This window comes from Lepidochelys kempii, chromosome 2 (assembly GCF_965140265.1).
Source record: "Lepidochelys kempii isolate rLepKem1 chromosome 2, rLepKem1.hap2, whole genome shotgun sequence".
NCBI classification, from domain to species: domain Eukaryota; kingdom Metazoa; phylum Chordata; order Testudines; family Cheloniidae; genus Lepidochelys; species Lepidochelys kempii.
The window spans coordinates 230,295,571-230,303,539 of record NC_133257.1 but is presented as its reverse complement, the minus strand read 5'-3'; positions in this window follow the sequence as shown (position 1 = coordinate 230,303,539).

The window sequence follows — 7,969 nt, the reverse complement described above, 5'->3', positions numbered from 1 at the left end:
GGTGAGAGACTACAGAGTTCTAAAAGCTGTACGTGCCCTTCCTTTGAGCTTTATCTTTGAACAGTGACCGAGGGACATGACCTGTCCTTGTCTAGCTGAGTTTTTCAGCTAAATACATTTTGATTAGGAATTTTCACTCTAAGGTAAAGTTATGAAGAAAGAAAGAAAGTTTATTTTCCTATTTTTGAAAATTAGAGGCAATTCCCCAACAAAAATTTCCATTAGGAGAGTTAAAGCAATGCCATATGCACCAACCTCAGTTTTTAGAAGAGTGGCTCACTTTTCTAAACACTTGCTCCCTTTAAAATATATAATAATATATAATATATATAATAAGTACAAGCTACAAGCTATTACTGAGGATGCCTGACACTTTCTATTATAAGACCCTATTTTCACTTGCTTATAACTTTGCCATACTCTAACCATTTGGTTTGAAAAGTTCTGTGCTGGGTGTCTGTTATTTGCTTCTTTATTTGAAAGTTTCCAACAAAAGGGTTCAGCCATTTCTTAGAACAAGGTTAGGTAAATATATTGTTTAGTCATATTAAAAAAATTCTTTGAAAAGCTCAAGTGCTTCCAGGCTTTGGAGAAGGAACTTGAAAGTGATAAGTCTTTGAAAAATCTCAGTTCACACATGCTCAGTAGAGACTTGGAAGAATTTAACTGCAAAGGTTCAAGAAGATTCTGCCTACAGTAAACATGCTCTATCCTGAGACTACAGGTACCAAGCAGGACTTTCCCTGAAATTGCTGTTCCTGGCTGCTGCACGCATAGGCGCCGATGTCTGCTCGCGCTGGTGGGTGCTTGACTCCACTCCGTCCCTGGCCCCCCTCTCATTCCAACCCTTTCCCGAAAGTCCCCACCCCAACTCCATCCCCTCCCTACCCCATTCCAACTCCTTCCCCAAATCCCCACCCTGGCCCTGTCTCTTCCCCACCTCCCCCCCCGAGCGTGCCACGTTCCTGCTCCTCCCCGCTCCCTCCCGGAGCTTGCTACGCTGCCAAACAGCTGTTTGGTGGTGGCAAGCGCTGGGAGGTAGGCAGAGGAGCGGGGACGTGGCACACTCAGGGGAGGAGGCGGAGGTGGAGTGGAGGTGAGAAGGGGCAGAGAGGGGAGCTTGGCTGCCGGTGGGTGCAGAGCACCCACTAATTTTTCCCAGCGGATGCTCCAGCCCCAGAGCACCCACAGAGTTGGCACCTATGGTTGCAGTGGTGGTACTGGGCACCAGAACTGAGAACAGGGAGCCTTTCAGTCCTGTGCTGTCAGTGTTCTCTCTCCTGTCCCAGGAAGCCGGGAGGAGCAAGCCACCTGACAAATGCAGAGGAGAGAAGAGCCAGATCAGGGAGGGGCAGTGCATTTCTGGTACTTCAAGAACTCTCATTCATAAGCAATAGTGCTGGTCGTAAAGAAATGCCCCTTCCAGCAGTGCTGGAATGGTGTTCTGGAACATTCTGGCATGACTCACACCCTGAGGAGGGACCAGGGAATAGAATGGGACAAGGAGCTGAGGCGGGGGGGTTGATAGATGGGGCAGGAGGCTGGCAGGTGTGGAGGAAGAGAAGCTTGGACTGGAAGCTGGAGGTGAATGGGAATATGGATGGGCTGGACAAGGTGACTGGGACTGAGAGGAGGGGAGCCTGGGACTGGCTGGGCGGGGAAATGGGGGTGGGCAGGGAACAGGAGACTGGGAGTCAGTGGATGGAAGAGACTATGAGTGGCTGGAAAAAGTAGTATGTATACATGTAATTAAAGATTGTATCATAATGTATATGCCCAAGGCACTCAAAATAAGGACGAACAAGCAATCTTTGTTCTGGCCTTGCGTAACTTTGAAATGCTCAGCTTTGCAATTGTAATGTTCCTTTAGCATGACTTTTGTGTGTAATATATATGATATTGTAATCTGGGTTATTTTGGAGGCCCCTGATTAAGGCCCTCTTTTTCTAGTACAATCACTATCTCCTTAGTCAGGCGTTTTTCTGTTTCTTCTACAAGGGTCAGAGCCAGCAGAAGTTGCACCAGAGGCAACTGGATGATGACAGTGGGAGGAAATTGGAGAGTTGTAGGAAAGTAGAACCTTTGCCATCACTCCCATTCTCATGCCTGGTGCACAGGACGTCAAGTGTCCCAGACAGCCCCAACAGAACAGAAGCCAAGAGAGGGGGTTTATAGTAACAGAATGCACATTAATACAGTGGGGGATGAGAAAGTGAACCAGTTCTGAAGATTGATTAGTTTTTGGAGAAGTAGTTGCTAATATTAAAAGGCACCAAGGATCTGTAGAGAGATGCTAATAACAAATAAATAGAAATATTAGGGGGTCTTTCACCTCAGGGCCTATACTTGATTTTGCCACCACAGGGTTGCCAGGTGTCTAGTTTTTGACTGGAATGCCTGGTCGAAAAGGAACCCTGGCGGTTCCAGTCAGCACTGCTGACTGGGTCATTAAGTTATGCTGATAGTTATGCTAGTCGGCAGCACAGGCAGGCTCCCTACCCAGCTATGAGTGACTTCCGGGAAGCTGCCAGCATCTCCCTCTGGCTCCTAGTTGGAGGGACAGCCACAGGAGCTCTGCGCACTGTCCCCACCCCCAGTGCCAACTCAGCTGCTCCCATAGGCCAGGAACCACAGCCAATGGGAGCTGAGGGGGTGGTGACTGCAGGTGCGGGCAGCAAGGAGAGCCACATGGTCACGCCTCTGCTTAGGAGGCGGAGGGAGATGCCAGCAGCTTCCTGGGAGCCACCTGAGGTAAGCGCTGCCAGGAGCCCACACCCCCCACCTCCTTCTGCACCCCAACCCCCTGCCCCAGCCCAGATTCCCCTCCTGCACCCCAAACCCAAGCCTCACCCCAGAACCCACAGCCCCAGCTGGAGCCCTCACCCCCCCACACACACACACTCCAACCCCCTGCCTCAGCCCAGAGCCTTCTCCTGCACCCCAAGCCCCTCATCTCCAGCCCCATCCCAGAGCCCATACCTGGAGCCCTCCCCCACCCCCCTGACATCCCAACCTCCTGCCCCAGCCCACTGAAAATGAGTGAGTGAGCGAGGGTGGGGGAGAGCAAGCGACAGAGGGAGGGGGATGGAGTGAGCAGGAGGCGTGGCCTCGGAAAAGCAGTGGGGTGGGGGGGGCAAGGGAGTTTGGTTTTCTGCAAATAGAAAGTTGGCAACCCTAAGCACAAACCCCAGCAGCACAAGTCTCCAGCAGCAGCACTTCAGGGAGGTAGCAGTGGCAGAGCCTAAATCTACCTTCCATTGAGTGAAGTGGGGCCCTAAAGCCTGGACCTGGGAAGAAGGTTACTGGGCATAGCAATGATTCAGCATGTTCTATCAGCAGCATCTGCCTAGGGGACAGGAAATCTTTACTTTCACAGTACTCAGATGCACCACCTTCCCTTAAAATCTGGACACATTTGTAGAAAATGAGGAAATGAAGATTAAATACATATTAGCAAGAAATGTGGCAACACATTAAACATAGATACAGCTATGTATCATCACTTGACTGATGTTTTGTGGCCTAGAGGAAATGATCTCAGTCAGTGATCTCAGACCAGGTTCTAGTAGACAGTTTTCCACATAAAGTCCTTGTGGCACAACTGCTCCTTGCCCTAGTTAAAAGTGGATTAAAGAACTCCTCTGGGCTCAATTAACCCCAATCTGCCGTACCTGCACCACTTCCCACAGCTCACATTGGCCGGGAACGGTGAACCGTGGCCACTGGGAGGTGTGGGCAACCATGCAAATGTAAACAAACTTTCTAACGGCCCACCAGCAGATTACCCTGATGGGCTGCGTGCGGCCCACAGGCTGCCCATCACTGGCCTAGGATATATTTCTCTAGTTTGTTTAAGAAGTGGTCATGTAAGACAGTATCAAAAGATTTAAAGCCGAGATATACCCCATCTACTGCTTCCCCCTAACTACAAGGCATGTTACCTTATCAAAGAAGATTATTAGTTTGGTTTGACATGATTTCATTTTGACAAATCCATGTTGACTGTTACTTATCACCTTATTTTCTTCTAGGTGCTTACAAATTGATTGTTTAATTATTTGCTCCATTATCTTTTCAGGTACCAAAATTAAGCTGACTGGTCTATAATTTCCTGGGTTGTCTTTACTCCATCTGAGACAGTTCCTCAGATTTGTCACCTAAAAAGAATGGCTTAAATCGGGGAATCTTCCTCACATCTTCACTGGTGAAGACCCATGCAAAGAATTCATTTAGTTTCTCTGCAATGGCCTTATCATCCTTGAGTACACCTTTAGCATCTCAATCATCCAGTGACCCCACTGGATGTTTAGCAGGCTTCCTGCTTCTGATTTACTTAAAACAATTTTTTGCTATTCGTTTTTGAGTCTTTGATTAGCTGTTCTTCAAATTCTTTTTTGGCCTAATTACATTTTTAAACTTTGCCAGAGTTTATGTTCCTGTCTATTTTCCTCAAAAGGGTTTGACTTCCACTTTTAAAAGAATGCCTTCTTGCCTCTCACTGCTTCTTTTACTTTGCAGTTTAGCCATGGCGACATTTTTTTTGTTCCTTTTACAATGTTTTTTAATTTTGGGTATACATTTAAATTGAGCCTCTATTTTGTTATCTTTAAAAAGCTTCCATGCAACTTCAAGGGATTTCACTTTTTACACTGTATCTTTTAATATATATAAGCACTTAGCTAAAAAGTGACAATATTTTATCTCCCATTACATGATGTAATTGAATAGGACTCTTTTTCATTTAACTGTTTCTCATCAGATCCTACACATATTTTCAGGTTTCCAGCCTCTCCTCCTTAGTAGGACATAGAGAATCTCCATTAATAGATTTTCCCTTAAGGGATATCTCTGTCCAAACTATGTGCTCCTCTGCACCTGTTGGCTTTCCCCTGTCCCTAGGTTAAAAACTGCTCTATGACCTTTTACATTTTAAGTGTCAGCAATCTGGTTCCATTTTGGTTTAGGTGGAGCCCATCCTTCCTGTATAGGCTCCCCCTTTCCCAAAAGTAACCCAGTTCCTAATACAGTAAGTCTAAACCCCTCCTCCATACACCATCATCTCAACCATGCACTGAGCACCTGCAGTTCTGCCTGTCGACTGGCCCTGCGTGTAAAACTGGAAGTATTTCAGAGAATGCTACCATGATGTCCTGGACTTTAATCTCTTATATAGCAGCCTAAATTTGGCCTCCAGGACCTCTCTCCTATCCTTCCCTTTGCCATCAGTGGCTACATGTACCACGACTACCGGCTCTTCCCCAGCATTACACATAAGTCTGTCCAGATGTTTTGAGAGATCTGCAACCTTCGCATCAGGCAGGCAAGTCACCATGCGCTTCTCCCGGTCATCGCAAACCCAGCTATGTTTCTAATGATAAAATCCCCCATTACTATTATCTGTCTCTTCCTAATAACTGGAGTTCCCTCCCACAGGGAGGTATTCTCAGTGAGAGAGGATACCATGGCATCGTCTGGAAGGAGGGTCCCAACTATGTGATTGTTTCCCTCTGCTCCACTTGGATGTTCTCCTTCCCTGAGACTTTCATACACCTCAACAGCACAGAGGCTGTCAGACCAGGGGTGGGACCATTCTACAGTGTCCTTGAACATCTTATCTAGGGACCTCTCTGTCTCCCTTAGCTCCTCCAGTTCAGCCAGTCATCTCCAAAGCCCATACACAGTCTCTGAGGGCCAGGAGCTCCTTGCACCAAATGCACACAAATCCATAAGGCAAGTAATCATACATGCTGCATTCAGTGCAATAAACTGGATAGCCCCCACTCTGTTGCTAGACTTCTGCCTACATTTGCATTATCTTTTTACTCCTGCAGCTCTTTCTTGTTGTTTGTTTTTATTAGGGGGTGTTTATTGCCTTAAATTTAAAGAATATTAATGAAGTGTATTTAGGCCCCCTCCTCACTCCCCTTCTAAACTCACTGTTAGCTGCTCCTGTTTGCTAGCTCCTCTGCTCACTTAGGAGTGGGCTTTTTAAACTCCTGTTCTCCCTGGGTAGCCCCACCCCTTGGTTGATGGATTCTAAAGGGCTTGGGGATCAAAGCCTCATTAAGAAGCTCTCACCCTTGCCTAGCAGGCCGCTAGGCTCAGCACATAGTCCTCCAAACAAACAGATCACACTATGTACTTCAGTCAAGCACCAAGCATACAACCAACACAAACACGCACACTACAGACAACAAACTCACCCCAAGAGTCACGTAGCCACTTGTCCTTCACCTGGAGAAATCCCTCGCAAAACTCCCCTGTTAGCTGTTCCTGTTTGCTAGCTCCTCTGGTCGCTTAGAAGCAGGCTTTTTAAACCCGTGTTCTCCTTGAGTAGCCCCACTATATACATCCTATATAACCTTCTAATGAATGTGTGTGCAAAGAGCCTGAGGCCATAACCAAGAGTCAGAAGCCAGACCAGGGTCATGTTGAATTTGCTGACGTGGTACAGCACTTTGCCTTCCTCTCAATGTCTTCATGGATCCCTGGCCACCAGATGTGTCTCCGGGCTAGGGCCTTCATCTGTACAATGATCTTCATGAAGAGTTTCCAGAGCAAGAGACTGAAATGATTTTGGAATGATCATCCACATTTCCCATATGATACAACCTTAATTCACAGATAACCCATGTGACTATATTTGTGGCACACATGCTTACATGGGAATGGATATGAGCAAGCACTCAAAGAAGAATTCACATTTGTCTTGACATACTCCCAGCCCATGGTCTTCAAAACTTTGCAAGACAGCATTCAAATTTTGAAGATGATCCTCTTGATGCTTTCCTGTAACAAGGATGTCATCCAAATGAATGGTGTTCATTCCATTCAGGATCTCATCCATGGCTCTCTGCCACAGGGCAGGTGCTCAGAGTGATACCAAAAGGCAACATGTTGTAGCAAAATAAGCCTTTTTTGTGTGTTAATTGTGAGATACGTACAAGAGGCCAGGTCAATCTTCATTTGTAGGCATGCACTGAGCACATCCAATTTAAAGAAACACTATCTTCCACTAAGAGTTGTTCGTAGTGTTGTTGTAGCCACGTTGGTCCCAGGATATTAAAGAGAAAAGGTGAGTGAGGTAATATCTTTTATTGGCCTGTCTGTTGGTGCAATAAAATACATTATCTTACTCACCTTGACTCTCCATTAAGACTAGCAAACAAATCTTCAACATGAGATGGTGGATACTGGTCTGCACATAAAACTGGAGTCAGCATCACTTAGAAATCTCTACAAATTTGGACAGAGCTATCCTTCTTGATCACTAGCACGATGGGTGTAGCCCATTCACTGTGGAAATCAGTGACAAGACTCCAATTTTCACAAATTGTCCAAATCAGCTTCCACCTGAGGCTTCAGAGGATAAGGCACAACTTGCAAACTTTTGGCTGGCTGTCAGACTTAACAGTGATCTTCACTGACATGTTGCTTATCTGTCCAAGCTCTTTTTCAAAAACTTTGGAGAGTATGTCCAGTATTTCTTAAAGGTTTTGAAGTGTTTTAGTGATCACCTCAGTCCAAATGCTTCGCAAGCCAAGTTCTGCCAAATAATGGTGGATACTTTCCTTCAATCACATGTAGGGGTAAAATGACTGATTGTCCATTAAGAGGAACTTTCCTGCAGTATAGGTCTTCATAACTGTGGAATTTTCTTCCAGGGGAACTTATGACAAAGTCTGGTGATAGGAGATGCAGAAATCAGTGGGACAGCTGCTCCAACATCAGTCTCCATTCTTGTAGGAACTCCCTCGATCAAGGCTGTGAGCCAGATGCCATGTATGATTCCAGCTTCTAACATATGCAGTTCTAGGTCTTTATCAGTGTCACTAGAACTCATCTCCCTCTGCATTATAGATTCCCAACTTCCATCCTTTCTTAGGTTCAGTCTTCATAGGCATCTTCTTGGATTTATGGTTACCCTGTGTTACTGGTTGCTGAGCTGTGTCAAGGTTCCTTCCCCACT